The 16318-nt window shown below is 40.1% G+C and overlaps 1 long non-coding RNA gene across 1 annotated transcript; it reads left to right on the top strand.

Annotated features, from left to right (window-relative positions):
* The first annotated feature begins 226 nt into the window (after positions 1 to 226).
* Positions 227 to 15703, top strand: LOC129136187 (uncharacterized). Its single transcript, XR_008537531.1, has 2 exons — positions 227 to 632; positions 14661 to 15703. It is a non-coding gene; the product is annotated as an uncharacterized LOC129136187 (long non-coding RNA).
* Positions 15704 to 16318: the final 615 nt, after the last annotated feature.

Here is a 16318-nt window from a genome sequence, read left to right as displayed (position 1 = left end):
CGGCTCAGCTCCGCGGAGATGCCCCCAGCTGGCTTGGTCAGGGCCGGGCGCCATCGCCTGCGGGAGGGCGAGGGCGTTCTTTGGAGGCGGTGCCTGCTCTCGCCTACGCCCTCTGGTCCTGGGCGCCCGACCTCTCGCTCCTGGGCCCGCGGGGCCTCGGCGATGCGGGCGAGGGCTGCGCGCGGTGCCTGCGGCTCCAGTCTGCGCCGAGGACCCCCACGGCCTCCTGGCCCTCCTTCCCCCCGCAGCCTGGCGGCCGCTCGATCGGCACCTCCCCCCGCCGGAATCGCCCAGCTCCCCCCGGGAGCGCCCGCCGCCTCTGCTCCCCAGACCTCAGCTGTGACCACGCAACGCTCTGCCAGGAAGGCGGACTCCGCGACTCGGGCCATGGTGGAAAATGACAGTTAAAGTGCGTTAAAATTAAGAACTTATACTTTGATTAAAAAACAACAAACGGAGTGAAAAAGCAAGCCACACACTGAAAGAAGATACTTGCAGCAATTGATAAAGGATTAGTATCCAGGATATATACTTTTAATGAATTAGTGTGAAAGAGAGGAACACCCAAAGCAAAGAATGGACACAGACATGAATAGGCACTTCAAAGAGGAACCACTAACGACCAAAATCATGTGAGTAATTAGAGTAATTAGAGTAATTAGAAAATGCAAATTAAGACCACAAGGAGATGTTTAATCATTAGGCATAAATGTTAAAATATAATAATACCAACTGTCATGGAAGGCATGAAGCAAGGGAACCCTAATATGCTGGGGAGAAGTACACCCAATTTCATTGATTATAAAAGACCACTAATTTAAGATATTCTATTATACTAAATACAGCTCCAAAAGAGGGGGAAAAAACTGACAACCAACCAACTCAAATGCTTTTCATCACTTGTAATTTTTAAGTTATATAAAGAAAGATCTATTTTAGACTGTATTAATCCATTCTCACACTGCTATAAAGAATTGCCTGAGACTGGGTAATTTATAAAGGAAAGAGGTTTAATTGACTCAGTTCAGCGTGGCTGCAGAGGCCTCGGGAAACTTACAATCATGGTGGAAGTGGAAGCAAAACAGGTCCTTCTTCACAGGGTGGCAGGAAGGAGAAGAATGAGAGAAGTGCAGAGTGAAGGGGGTAAAAGCCCCTCACAAACCCATTAGATTGCCTGAGAACTCACTCACTATCATGAGAACAGCACCGGGCAACCACCGCCATGATTCAATCACCTCCCAGTAAGTCCCTCCCCCTACATATGGGCATTACAATAAGGACTATAATTCAAGATGAGATTTGGGTGGGGAAACAGAGGCAGGCCATATTATTCCACCCCTGGTCCCTCTCAAATCTCATGTCCTCATATTTCAAAACACAATCATGCCTTTCGAACAGTCTGCCAACGTCTTAACTAATTCCATCATTAACCCAAAAGTCCAAGTTCAAAGTCTCATCTGAGACAAGGCAAGTCCTTTCCACCCATGAACCTGTAAAATCAAAAGAATGTTATTTCCTAGATATAATGCAAGTACAGGCATTGGGTAAATACACCCATTCCAAATGGGAGAAATTGGCCAAAACAAAGGGACTACAGGCCCCATGCAAGTTTGAAACCCAATAGGGCAGTCATTAAACCTTAAAGTTCCAAAATGACCTCCTTTGACTCCATGTCTCACACCCAGGTCATGCTGGTGCAAGATGTGGACTCCCACGGCCTTGGGCAGCTCTGGCCCTGTGACTTTACAGGGTACAGACCCCCTCCCAGCTGCTTTCTTGGGCTGCCTTTGAGTGCCTGTGGCTTTTCCAGGCACAAGGTGCAAGTTGTCGGTGGATCTACCATTCTTGGATTTGAAGGGCAGTTGTCCTCTTCTCACAGCTCCACTAGGCAGTGCCCAAGTGGGGACTCTGTGTGGGAGCTCCAGCCCCACATTTCCCTTCTGCACTGCCCTAACAGAGGTTCTCCATCAGGGCCCTGCCCTTGCAGCAACTTCTGCCTGGTCATCCAGGTGTTTCCACACATCCTCGGAAATCTAGGCAGAGATTTCGCAACCTCAATTCTTTTTTTTTTTTTTTCTTTCCTGACATGGAGTCCCACTCTGTTGCCCAGGCTGGAGTGCAGTGGCATGATCTCGGCTCACTGTGACCTCCACCTCCTGGGTTTAAGTGATTCTCCACTTCAGCCTCCCAGGTAGCTGGGATTACAGGCACCTGCCACCATGCCAGGCTAATTTTTGTATTTTTAGTACAGACAGAGTTTCACCATGTTGGCCAGGCTGGTCTTGAACTCCTGGCCTCAGGAGATCCGCTGGCCTTGGCCTCCCAAAGTGCTGGGATTACTGGCGTGAGCCACCACACCTGGCCCCAAACCTCAATTCTTGACTTCTGTGCACCTACAGGCCCAACACCATGTGCAAGCTTCCAAGGCTTGGGGCTTGAACCCTCTGAAACAATGGCCCAAGTTGTACCTTGGCCCCTTTTAGCCACGGCAGGAGCTGAAGCAACTGAGATGCAGGGCACTATGTTCCAAGGCTGCATAGAGGAGATGAGGGCCAATGAGCCTGGCCCACGAAACCATTGTTACCTCCTAGGTCTCTGGGCCTGTGATGGGAGGAGCTGCTATAGGTCTCTGAGATGACCTGGAGACATTTTCCCCATTGTCATGATGATTAACATTCATCTCTTCATTATTTATGCAAATTTCTGCAGCAGGCTTGAATTTCCCCCAGAAAATGGGTTTTGCATTTCTATCACATCTTCAGGCTGCAAATTTTCTAAACTTTTATGCTCTGCTTCCTCTTGAACCCTTTGTTGCTTAGAAATTTCTTCCACCAGATACCCTAAATCATCTCTCTCAAGTTCAAAGTTCCACAGACTTCTAGGGCAGGGGCAAAATGCCATCAGCCTCTTTGTTAAAACATAGCAAGAAGCACCTTTATCCTAATTCCCAACAAGTTACTTATCTCCATCTGAGACCACCTCAGCCTGGACTTCATTGTACATATCACTATCAGCATTTTGGTCAAAGCCATTCAACAAGTCTCTAGGAAGTTCCAAACTTTCCCACATCATCCTGCCTGTCTTCTTGTTAGCCCTCCAAACTGTTCCAACCTCTGCCTGTTACCCAGTTCCAAAGTCACTTCCACATTTTTTGATATCTTTACAGCAGCACCCCACTACCTGATACCAATTTATTGCATTAGTCCATTCTCATGCCGCTGTAAAGAACTGCTCAAGACTGGGCAATTTATAAAGGAAAGAGAGATTTAATTGACTCACAGTTCAGCATGGCTGGGGAGGCCTCAGGAAACTTACAGTCATGGCAAAAGGGGAGGCAAACACATCCTTCTTCACATGATGGCAGGAAGGAGAAGAATGAGAGAAATGCAGAACGAAGGGGGGAAAGCCCCTCACAAAACCATCAGATCTCATGAGAATTCACTCACTATCATGAGAACAGCATATCACCCCCATGATTCAACCACCTCCTATGAGGTCCCTCCCCCAACACATGGGGGTTACAATTTGAATTATAATTCAAGATGAGATTTGGGTAGCAACACATAGCCAGAACATATACACTTGGTAGAGATTTTCTAAAATTGTATGCCACTCTTGTGCATACAAAAATGGAGAAAATAAAATTGATTAAGGTATTTCTACAAATGTTTTACAGTAACACTCTGACTTCTGAATCACGCTTGAATCCCACTTGATTGTGCCCATGTTTTTCCACACACTATACCCTCTCTGCCATTCAAAGCCTTGGTCATACAGCAGTTTTGACACTGGGATGTGAACTCATTCACACTCCTGCCCTAGAGCTGGGGCCTGTGTTCCCTCCCACTGACTCTTGGTATCCCATTGACTGCTTGGATTAATAGAGTACAGTGGAAGTGACACTGTGTGATTCCCAAGGTGATGCCATAAAAGGCTCTACAATTTCTGATTTGCTCACTGAAAATACTTACTCTTGGAACTCTAAGCCACCTGTTAAAGCCCAAGCACCTTTAAGCCACCATGCTGAGAGGAAGCCCAGGTCATACAGGGAGGCCACATGCAGAGTCTCCATTCACAGTTCCAGCTGAGCCCAGCTTTTGAGTCCTCCTGCCAGAACCCACACTTATGAATGGAGGATCCTCCAGAAATCCCAGTATCCAATCCTTCAAGTCATGTCCGGCTGCTCAAGCCTTCCCATCAGGGTCTCCAGACATGTGGAGCCCTCCCCACTCTGCCCTGAGTGCCCGATCCTCAGAACCTGTGAGTGTAATAAAATGGGCCTTCATCATAGAATAAATAGGCTTCATTGTCCTCTTATTAATGCAGGAAGTTTCCTTTTTGTTTCATTTTGTTTTCCTGCTTAATACTGTTGTGTTCCCCAGGAACGTTCCCTGCTCCAGGCTGACAAGTCCTCAGTCTCCACGCCTTCCTCACCTACTGGCTTCCTTGCTCACTTCCTTCAGCCTGGCCTCTGATTTCAGGCTGACCTAGTGACCGTGCACTGGGGGCCTGTGCTGTGGGGTCCCCTGCGCCAGCCCACATTTCCAGCTTATCTTTACCACCAGCCATGAAGTAGGGGTGGAGATGATGTTTAGCCCTGGGGAGAGGAGGAAACTGGCTCAGAGAGGTTAAGTAGCATGCCCTAGACATTCAGCAGATTCAAACTTGGGTCTTATAACTTGTGTCTACCTGATCCACAATCCATGCTATTAGGTTTTTTAAGTTATTAATTGTGATAAAATATATACAACATTAAATTGACCATTTTAAGTAGTTTTAAGTGTACAATTCCTTGACATTAAGTACATTCACAGTTTTGCACCCATCACGATCACCATGCATCTCCAGAATTTTCTTATCCTCGCATACTGAAAGTCTCTATTCACTGAACAATTACTACCCATTTCTCCCTCTTCCAAACCCTGGTAATCTCTATTCTCTTTCCTGTATGTATGAAATGTCCACCACAGGTATCTCACGTAAGTGGAATTATACAATATATTCACACAAACATGCAATATTTGACTTTTTCTATCTGACCTATTTCACTTAGCAAAAGATTTTAAAGGTATATCCATGTTATGCCATCTATGAAATTTCATCCGTTTCTATGGCTGAATAATATTTCTCCGCATGTATATGTACCACTTTTTGTTTGCCCATTCATGTGTTGATGAACACTTGGGTTACTTCTACCATCAGGCTATTGTGAATAATGCTGCTATGAATACTGGCAAACACATATCTGTTTGAGTTTCTGCTGTCACTTCTTTTGGGTATATACATATTTACAAGTGGAATTCATGGAACATATGGTAATTCTATGTTTAACTTTCTGAGGAACTGCCAAGCTGTCTACCACAGTGGATGCACCATTTTACACTCCTAGCAACAATGCACAATAGGTCCAATATTTCTACAGTCTCTCCAACACTTGCTATTTTCTCTTTTTAGATAATAGCCATCCCAATGGATGTGAAGTTGTATCTCATTGTGGTTTTCATTGGCATTTCCCTAATGACTAGTGATGTTGAGCCTCTTTTCACATGCTTATTGGACATTTGTGTATCTTCTTTGGAGAAATGTCTACTTAAGTGTTTTGCTTAATTTTTGTTGGACTTGTTTGATTTTTGTTGTTGATATGTAGGAGTTCTTTATATATTATGGATATTAATCTCTTATCAGATACTTAATTTGCAAATGTTCTTTTCCATTCTGTGGACTGTCTTTTCACTTTCTTGATACTCTCCTTTGGTGCATAAAAATGTAATTGGCATGGACAAAGTTCAGTTTTTGACTTTTTTCTTTCGTTATCTGTGCTTTTGGTGTCACATCCAAAAAATTATTATCAAATCCAATGTCATAAAGGTGTTTTCCTATGTTCTTTATTAAGATTTTTGTAGTTTTATCTCATATATTTAGATTTTGATTAATTTTGGGTTAATTTCTGTAATGGCGTATAGTAAGGGCCCAATTTCATTCTTTTGCATGTGGACATGCAGTTTTTACAGCACCATTTGTTGAAACTACTGTCCTTTTCCAGATTAGATAGTCTTGGCAACGTTTTTTAAAAATCAATCAACCATATACATAAAGGTTTATTTCTATGCTTTCTATATTGTTCATTGGTCTATATACCTGTCTTTAAACCGGTACCACATTGTTTTGATTGCTGTAGCTTTGTAATAGATATTGAAATCAGAAAACACAATTACTCTACTTTCTCCTTTTGAAGATTTTTTGAGGGGCTAAGGGGTAGTATTTGTCATCTCTTGAGATTCCATGTGAATTTTACCTGGATTTTTCTATTTCTGCAACAAAAATGCTGTTGAGATTTTGGTAAAGATTACACTAAATCTGTAGATGTCTTTGGCTAGTATTGTCAGTCTAACAATATTAAGCCTTCTAATCTTTAAACATAAAATGTCTTTCAATTTAATTCTATCTTTAAACTCTTTTAACAATGTTTCGTGGTTCTCAGTAAACCTGTTTTTGCCTCCTTCACTTAATTTATTCCTAAGCATTTTATTTGTGAGGTACTATTGTAAATAGAAGTGTTATCTTAATTTCACTTTATTTTTTATTGTTAGTCTATAGAAATGCAGCTAATTTTTGCAGGCCAATTTTGTATCTTGCTACTTTACTAAATTTATTTATTAGCTATAACAGTTTTTTGTGGAATCTTTAGGGTTTTTACAAGTAAGATCATATCATTCATAAACAGGGACAGTTTTGCCTCTTCTTTGCAATTTGGATGCCTTTTATTTTTATTTCCTGCCTAATTGCTCTGGCTTGAATTTCCATACTATGTTGAATGGACACAATGAAAATGGACATCCTTGTATTGCTCTTGATCTTAGGGGAAACATTTTTTATCTTTCAGCATTGAGTATTTTAGCTGTGTGTTTTCGTATATGGCCTTTTTCATGTTGAAGAACTTTATTTTTAATTTGAGTGTCTTAATCAAAACAGGTATTGAATTTTATCAAATACTTTTCTTTATCAATGGAGATCATGTAGTTGTCTTAGTTCTACTAATGAAGTGTATAATACTGATTTTTTAATGTTGAATCATTTTTAAATTATGGAAATAAATCTCATTCTTTGGGGATATACAAATCTTTTAATAAACTGTGGAATTCAGTTTGCAGTATTTTGTTGAGGATTTTTGCACTAATATTGATAAGGGATTTTGGTGTATAGTTTTCTTACAGTGTCTTTGTCTGGCTTTTGTATCAGTGCAGTGCTGGCCTTTATAGATTTCGTTTAGAAGTGTTCCATCACCTACAGATTTTTGGAAGAGTTTGCAAAGGATTTTTCCTTACATATTTGGCAGAATTTACCAATGAAGCCATCTGGTCCTGGACTTTTCTTTGTTGAGAGGATTTTATAACCAATTCAATCTCCTTACTATTATAGGTCTGTTCTGATTTTCTATTTCTTCACAATTTTTTAAAATTTTTTATTTTTAATCAACTTTTATTTTAAGTTCCAGGGTACACGTGCAGGATGTGCAGGTTTGTTACATAGGTAAATGTATGCCGTGGTAGTTTGCTGCACAGATCATCCCAACACCTAGGTAGTAACCCCAGCATCCATGAGCTATTCTTCCTGATGCTCTCCCTCCAACATGCCCCAGTGTGTGTTGTTCACCCTCATGTGTCCATGTGTTCTTATCATTCAGCTCCCACTTATGAGTGAGAACATGTGGTGTTTAGTTTTCTGTTCCTGCATTAGTTTGCTAAGGATAATAGCTTCCAATTCCATCCATGTCCCTGCAAAGGACATGATCTCATTCGTTTTTATGGCAACATATTATTCCATGGTGTATATGTACCACATTTTCTTTTTCCAGTCTATCGTTGATAAGCATTTAGGTTGATTTCATGCCTTTGTTATTGTGAATAGTGCTGCAATGAACATACACATGCATGTATCTTTAAAGTAGAATGATTTATATACCTTTGGGCATACAGTCAGTAATGGTATTGCTGGGTCAAATGGTATTTCTGCCTTTAGGTCTCTGAGGTATCACCACACTGCCTTCCACAATGGTTGAACTAATTTACACTCCCGTCAACAGTGTAAAAACATTTCTTTTTCTCTGCAACATCGCCAGCATCTGTTGTTTTTTGACTTTTAAATAATTGCCATTCTGACTGGCATGAGATAGTATCTCACTGTGGTTTCGATTTGCCTTTCTCTAATGATCAGTGATGTTGAGCTTTTTTTCATATGTTTGTTGGCTGCATGAATGTCTTCTCTTGAGAAGTGTCTGTTCATGTCCTTTGCCCACTTTTTAATGGGGTTGTTTTTTTCTTGTAAATTTGTTTAAGTTCCTTGTGGACTCTGGATATTTAACCTTTGTCAGATGGATAGATTGCAAAAATTTTCTCCCATTCTGCAGGTTGTCTGTTCACTCTGATGATAGCTTCTTTTGTTAAGTTTTTCTTCTGTTGCAATTATTTTTGATGTTTTCATCATGACATCTTTGCCCGTGCCTATGTCCAAGTGGTATTGCCTAGATTTTCTTCTAGAGTTTTGGGTTTTACATTTAAGTATTTAATCCATCTTGATTAATTTTTGTATAAGGTGTAAGAAAGGGGTCCAGTTTCAATTTTCTGCATATGGTTAGCCAGCTATCCCAGCAATGTTTATTAAATAGGGAATTTATTCCCCTTTGCTTGTTTTTGACAGTTTTGTTGACGATCAGATGGTTGTAGGTGTGCAGTCTTATTTCTGAAAATGAGAGTGGGAAAATGAGAGTGGGAAAATGACTACCAGTTTAACAGTAATGAAAAATTTTATAATGACATACTAGGAACATCTGAACACCAACAAATAGAATTAAATAGATGAAATGGGATAATGCCTAGAAACACAGTCTATCAAAATCGAATCATGTTCTTTATGAGCACCCAGATTCATAAAGAGCAAAATATTCTTCATGAGCACCCAGATTCATAAGAACACCCAAATTCATAAAAAACATTTTATCTATTTAATTCCACTTGTTGGTGTACAGATGTTCATTTTATGTGCTTATAATCTTTTTTATTTCTGTTAAATTCGTAGTCATAGTCCCGCTCTCGTTTTCTGATTTTAGTAATTTGAGTAATCCTTCTTTTATTCTAAGTCATCCAAGAAAGAAGTTTGTCAATTTTGTTGATTTTTCAAAAAAAAAAAAAAAACACAAACTTTTGGTTTCATTGATATTCTCTATTTTTCTGTTCTCTTTTTCATTTATCTCTGCTGTAATCTTTTTTTTTTTCCTTTGCTATCTTTGGGTATAATTTTCTTTTGGTTTTCTAGTTACATAAGATGTAAAGTCAGTTTATTGATTGAAGAGCTTTTCTAACTTATTCATTTAGAGTTATAAATTACCCTCTTAGCACTGCTTTCCTTGCATCTCATAAGTTTTAGTATGTTGTGTTTTCATAGTCATTAATCTCAAGGTACAGACTGTCCCTAACTTATGATTGTTCCATTAATGACTTTTCGAATTAGCAGTGGGTTTAATGGGATATACCCCAATTGTATGCCAAGAAACATTTGTATTTTCTAATATTCTTTGTGATTTCTTCTTTGTCCTATTGTTTATTTGAGAGTATTTTGTTTAATTTCCACATATTGGTGAATTTTTTAGTTTTCCCTCTGGTATTGATTTCTAGTTTGTTACATTGTGATTGGAAAAAGTGTTCTGTATGATTTAAAACTTTCTAGATTTTTTAAGACTTGTTTTGTGGCCTAACATGTGATCTATCCTGGAGAATATCCCATGTGCACTTGAGAAAAACATGTATTCTGCTATCTTTGAGCAGAGGGTTTTGTATATGTGTGTTATGTACACTCAGTTAAAAGAGATGTTCAAGTCCTCTATTTTCTTGTTTCTATCTTTTCTTACATTCTGTCTGATTCTATACCTGATTAAAGTAGGGTACTGAAGTCTCCAGCTATTAACGTAAGTCTTTCTATTTCTCCCTTTAATTCTGTCAATGTTTGTTTAATAAATTTCGTAGCTCTGATTTTTGGTACATATCTGTTTATAGTTGTTTTATCTTCTTAGTGAATTGACCCTTTTATTAATATCAGTCTTTCTTTGTCTCTTATGCCAGTATCTTTTAACTTAAATTCCATTTTGTCTAATATTACTGTGAGCATCCTCACTCCCTTTTGGTCTTCATTTGCATGTAATGTCTTTTTCCATCCTTTAATTTTCAACATATTTGTGCTTTTAGATCTGAAATGAGTCTCTTGACAGCATGTAGATGGAGCATGAATTACAGATAGGGAAGAACTTACTTATGTCATTTTATATTCGTTCTCTGTATATCTTCTAGATTTTTTGTTCCTCATTTTCTCCATTTCTGTCTTCAGTTGTGTTTAGGTAATTTTTTGCAATGACACATTTTGATACCTTGCTTATTTCCTTTTGTGTATATTGTATTATATCATATTATAGATATTTCCTTTTTTATTATGTGTGATTACATGTAACATCCTAAAGTTTTAACTATCTAATTTGAGTTGCTACCAACTTTAACTTAACTTTAATTGTAAACAGCAGAGTTGAGTATAGCTTTGTGCCCCTGTACAGCTTTGTGCCCCTCTTTATCAATGTTTTATGTGCCCAATAACAGATTTATAATGATTTTTGTGCATTTGCCTTTTAAATTCTATAGAAAAATAATAGAGATACAAGCCGAGATTACAATATTACTGACTTTTATATTTTCTCATGTATTTATTTTTACCAGAAACCTATGTTCATATGGCTTCAAGCTATTGTCTAGTGCCCTTGAATTTTCACCTGAAAGATTCCCTTTAGCATTTCTTATAAGACAAGTGGTAATGAAGTCCCTCGGCTTTTATTTGTTAATGCCTCAAATATATTCCTTATTTTTAGAAGACAGTATTGCAGAACATGGAATTCTTTGTTAATAGCTTTTTTATTTCAGTTCTTTAAACAAATCAGTAATTCCTGATTTCCTTTATTTCTCTTTTCTTTCTTTTTTGTTTGTTTGCTTGTTCAGAGAAAGTCTCATTCTGTCTCCCAGGCTGAAATGCAGTGGCATGATCATGGTTCACTGCAGCCTCAACCTCCCAGGCTCAAGCAATCCTCCCACCTCAGCCTCCCAAGTAGCTGGAGCTAGAGGGATGCACCACCAAACCCAGTTATTTATTTATTTTAATTAGAGATGGACCTCACTATGTTGCCCAGGGTGATCTCAAACTCCTGCAATTAATGATTCTCCCATCTTGATTGATTATAGGTGTGAGCCACCATGCCAAGCCTCTTTATTTCTTTCTTCTTGTTTTTCCTCACCTCTTTGAGCATATCTAAGATAGATATTTTAAGTCTTTGTCCAGTATGTCTAAAATATTGGCTTCTTTGGGGGCAGTTTTTGTCCATTTATTTAGTTCCTTTGAATGAGCTATGTTTTTCTGTTTCTTTTTAAGTCTTGTGTTTTTTATTTTGTTTTTGTTGTTGTTGAAAGTTGGGTGTTTGATTATTATAATGTAGTAACTCTATAAATTATATCCCCCCCACTTCCCCATAAGTTAATGGATTATTTTTGTTTTTGTTTTTTGTTTTTTAATTGTAAAATCCTGTAGTAGTTTGTTCATTTTGAAAATTTTTCAGACTACTTTTACAAAGGCCATTCCTGGTTGTGTAGGATCACTGAAATTTTTCCTTCTGTAGTTCATGTTCAGGTGATGTTTTGACAGATTTCTTTGAATGCCAGGAGCTAAGACAAAAGGAAAACCACTAAAAAATTTAACAGAAAGAACAGCCACATTCCTGTCTTTGCAGATTGGTTTTGTTCTGGGCACTCCTTCACAACTTAACTAGACTTGCTCTAAGTCTATGGAAAGCTTAAAGTGTGGACTTCTCTGAGCACATATCTTGCCTGGGCATGTCCATGACTTTCTAAATTCCCCTGTGTACACAGCTTATCCTAAACATCCTAGTTCCCAAAGAGTCACACCTAGCTTCTCCTGGGGGCCTTTGATGGTCTATTGTGTATTCACCCAAACTCTCTTGCCTCAGGCATCTATGGGGCTTTTTGTCCCCTGTAGATTTGTCATCACTTTTACAAGAAGTGCTTACCACATTTTCTAGATGTGTTCTGACTGAGCTATATGAGATAGAGTAGAGGGAGCTAGTCTTTTGGGTGTCCTCCAGCCAGGTTAGAACAGATATATACAGAAATGTGCAAGTAAGAGCTACACTGCTCCCTCTAGTTCATAGACAATCACTTGGAACTGGGTCACTGCTCAAGACCAAAACTGCCAATATGCTGTGAAAGTGTTGCAGAAAGGATATGTGAAAACTGAAGGGGGCCTGCCCCTCCACACCTGAGGGTATTTCTCACAAGGAGGAGACGAGAGACTGAGAAAAGAAATAAGGCACAGAGACAAAGTATAGAGGAAGAAAAGTGGGCCCAGGGGACAAGTGCTCAGCAAGTGAGGACCTGCACCAGCACCGGTCTCTGAATTTCCTCAGTATTTATTGATCACTATCTTTACTATCTCGGTGAGGGGGATGTGGCAGGACTATAGGGTAATGGTGGGGAGAGGGTCAGCAGGAAAACATATGAGCAAAGGAATCTGTGTCATAAATAAGTTTAAGGAAAGTTACTGTGCCTGGATATGCATGTAGGCCAGATTTATGTTTAACTTTACACAAACATCTCAGTGCAGTAAAGAGTAGCAGGGCAGTATTGCTGCCAGCATGTCTCACCTCCAGCCATAGGGCAGTTTTCTCCTACCTCAGTAAATAGAATATATGGTCGGGCTTTACACCGAGACATTTCATTCCCAGGGACAAACAGGAGAGTTTTTATCTCAACTGCAAAGAGGCCTTCCTCTTTCACTAATTCTCCTCAGCACAGACCCTTTACGAGTGTCGGGCTAGGGGACTGTAAGGTCTTTCCCTTCCCACGAGGCCGTATCTTGGGCTGTCTCAGTCGGGGGGAAACCTGGACAATACCCAGGCTTTCTTGGGCAGAGGTCCCTGCAGATTTCCGCAGTGCATTGTGTCCCTGGTTAATTGAGAATGGAGAATGGCAATGACTTTTACCAAGCATACTGCCTGCAAACAGATTGTTAACAAGGCACATCCTGCACAGCCCTAACTCCATTAAATCTTGATTCAATACAGCACATGTTTCTGTGAGCACAGGGTTGGGGCTAAGGTTGCAGATTAACAGCATCTCAAAGCAGAACAATTTTTCTTAGTACAGATCAAAATGGAGTTGCTTATGTCTTCCTTTTTCTACATAGACACAATAACAGTCTGATCTGTCTTCCTTTCCCCCACAAAAACATCACAAAACTTTCCTGTGATTTTGAAGGTAGCTTTTTCTCAGTTGGGCACCTGGTATATTGCAGTAAATCTTTGATTACTGTTTGCCTGAGTCCCTGAAAAGTTGGCACACACAGATTCTGTTTTTTTCTTTCAATGTTTCTATGGGGGAGCAAGGGCTTGGAGTGTTTAAGCCACCATTTTGCTGACATCATTCCATGCTGCTAGTTTTTGCTTGTAATTTCATTTTTACATTAATTAATGAAAAGCTTGAAGATAAATGTAAATATCAAATACTCTATGAAGGCTCACACACACACACACACACACAAAAAACCCAAGGCTCCTGCTCGACTCTTTCCCACTTCTGATCTCACTCCCCAGAAGCAGCCACTTGCAAGTGTTTTAGCTTTTTCTTCTGGTTTTATGTCCTTGTTTTTAAAAATATGCTTGTACTGACTGCTCTTTCTTGCTGTTGGCAGCTTACATATTCTCTGTTGACTTCTTCCTATGGGGGAAGAATATTTAGCTTTCTCATAGCTGAGTTTTCCTACAGGATTCAATCCTACCCACTTCCATTTCTGCAATGTGGTTATATCACTATGATGTTTTGGTCTCAAATTGTAATGGTAGAGGTGTTCTCAAATGTTTGGTGATCCTGGTCTCTCTGTTCTCATGTAAGACTGGGGCACTAAATCATAAGTAGAGCTCTGTGTGCCAGAAGCCCACATAGTTTGCACTGTTCCATGTTGCCTCCTTCTGGGGACCTGTCAGTTCATGTGGCCCTTCACCACCCAAGAGCACTGGCTTCCTCTGTGGTCTAAAATGTAGACCCTTCTTCAAAATCATCTCAAACTGGAAATTTTACCAGAGTAGGTGAATGGAATGAAGATTCTTGCTCCCCATAACCCTTCATTGGAAGATCCTTTTTGCTGAAGGAAAAAGAGAGGAGAGTGTAAAGAGAAGGAAATTGGAAACTGTTATCATTAGTTAGGAAAGGGGTTGTCTTGCATGTTAGTGTGGGAGCTGCCAAGGGCAAAGTCTGTGTTGTGGATGAGTTTTGAGAGTCCAGTGCTTTGTTTTCCAGTATCGTTTGATACCACAGTGTCACCTAGACACCCTAAGTGCAATGGGTAAAGTATGGTTTTGCAGCTAGACCTGGGTTCAGATCCATGCTATTAGGTTGGTGCAAAAGAAATTCTGATTTTTGCATTTTAAAATTTGCTGTTTGATATTGGAATACATTCTTAAATAAATATGGTTATGTTATATATCATTTTAATGTGCATTTCTCACTTTATGTTTTTTGCTAATGACTTATTACTTGCTGTTTATTTTATATTTATTTTAGACTGTGGAACTGATGTTAGACAAAAAGTGAATTCCGGTGATTTTCTTATTTGAGTTCAAATTGGGTCATAAAGCGGCCAAGACAACTTGCAACATCAGCAATGCATTTGGCCCTGGAACTTCTAAGGAATGTACAGTGTAGTGGTGGTTCAAGAAATTTTGCAAAGGAGACAAGAGCCTTGAAGATGAGGAACATAGAGACTGGCCATTGGAAGTTGACAACAACCAACTGAGAGCAGTTATCAAAGCTGATCTTCTTACAATGACACGATAAGTTGCCAAAGAATTCAGCGTCAACTGTTCTGCAGTCATTTGGCATTTGAAGCAAATTGGAATGGTGAAAAAGTTCGATAAGTGGGTGCCTCATGAGCTAAGCAAAAATTTAAAAAATTGTCATTTTGAAGTGTCGTCTTATCTTATTCTACACAATAATGAATCATTTCTCAAACCGCTTGTGACGTGTGACAAAAAGTGGAATTCATATGACAACCAGTGATGACTACCTCAGTGGCTGGACCAAGAAGAAGCTCCAAAGCACTTTCCAAAGGCAAACTTGCACCAGAAAAAGGTCATGGTCATGGTTTGGTGGTCTGCTGCTGGTCTGATACACTATAGCTTTCTGAATTCTGGCAAAACCGCTACATCTAAGAAGTATGCTCAGCACATGGTTGAGATGCACCAAAAACTGCAATGCCTGCAGCTGGCATTGATCAACAGAAAGGGCCCAATTCTCCATGACAATGCTGGACTGCACATCACAACTCTTCCAAAGTTGAAGGAATTGGACTACAGAGTTTTGCCTCATCTGCCATATTCACCTGACTTCTTGCCAACCAACTACCACTTATTCGAACATCTCGACAACTTTTTGCAGGGAAAATCATTTCACAACCAGCAGGATGCAGAAAATGCTTTCCAAGAGTTCGTCCAATCCCAAAGCATGGATTTTTACACTGCAGGAATAAACAAATTTGTTTCTCATTGGCAAAAATGTGTTGATTGTAATGGTTTCCGTTTTGATTAATAAAGATGTCTTTGAGCCTAGTTATAATGATTTAAAATTCACAGTCTGAAACTGTAGTTACTTTTGCCCCAATGGAGGCAGGCAGTGACATTCCCTGTGGAGCTTGATCCTCAGGCAAGGGAGGACCAGGCTCCCACAAGGGAATGTCACTACCTGCCTCTGTTGGTGCATCTGCCTCTGGGTGTGGGCCTCAGCAAGCTGTGAGTGCAGATCCCACATTTGGTGAGCACAGTGGGAAGGAGGATGTGGGGCTAGGGGCTGCTTAGCTGGTACCCTGGGTATGGCCAGGCTTTCTCTGACCTCATGCTTGTCTCAGGGCACTCAGGCTTTGGAGAGCTTATGAAGGGCCCTGCCTGGATCCTCCATGGTGGGGTCAGTAGCCCCCCTGACCCCAGTCCCAGTGGAGTAGGTGAGGAAGAACAGACATCTGCCTACCAGACAGACGCGCCTCACAGCTATGGAAATTGTGACAAATTGCTTGACTGTTCAGAGCCTCAAGTTTTTCATCTGTAAAATGAAAATAATACAGTATGCGGATTTAGATGCAGGCTAGAGGAGGCAGTAGAACAGTGGAGGGGAGAAGGCTGCTCTTGGATGCATGAGAACTACCACATACAAGCATGATGTTCAGGAGG

This window comes from Pan troglodytes, chromosome 8 (genome assembly GCF_028858775.2).
Source record: "Pan troglodytes isolate AG18354 chromosome 8, NHGRI_mPanTro3-v2.0_pri, whole genome shotgun sequence".
Lineage (NCBI taxonomy): Eukaryota > Metazoa > Chordata > Mammalia > Primates > Hominidae > Pan > Pan troglodytes.
Note: the sequence above shows the minus strand (reverse complement) of the source record. Positions and strands in the feature narration are given on the sequence as shown.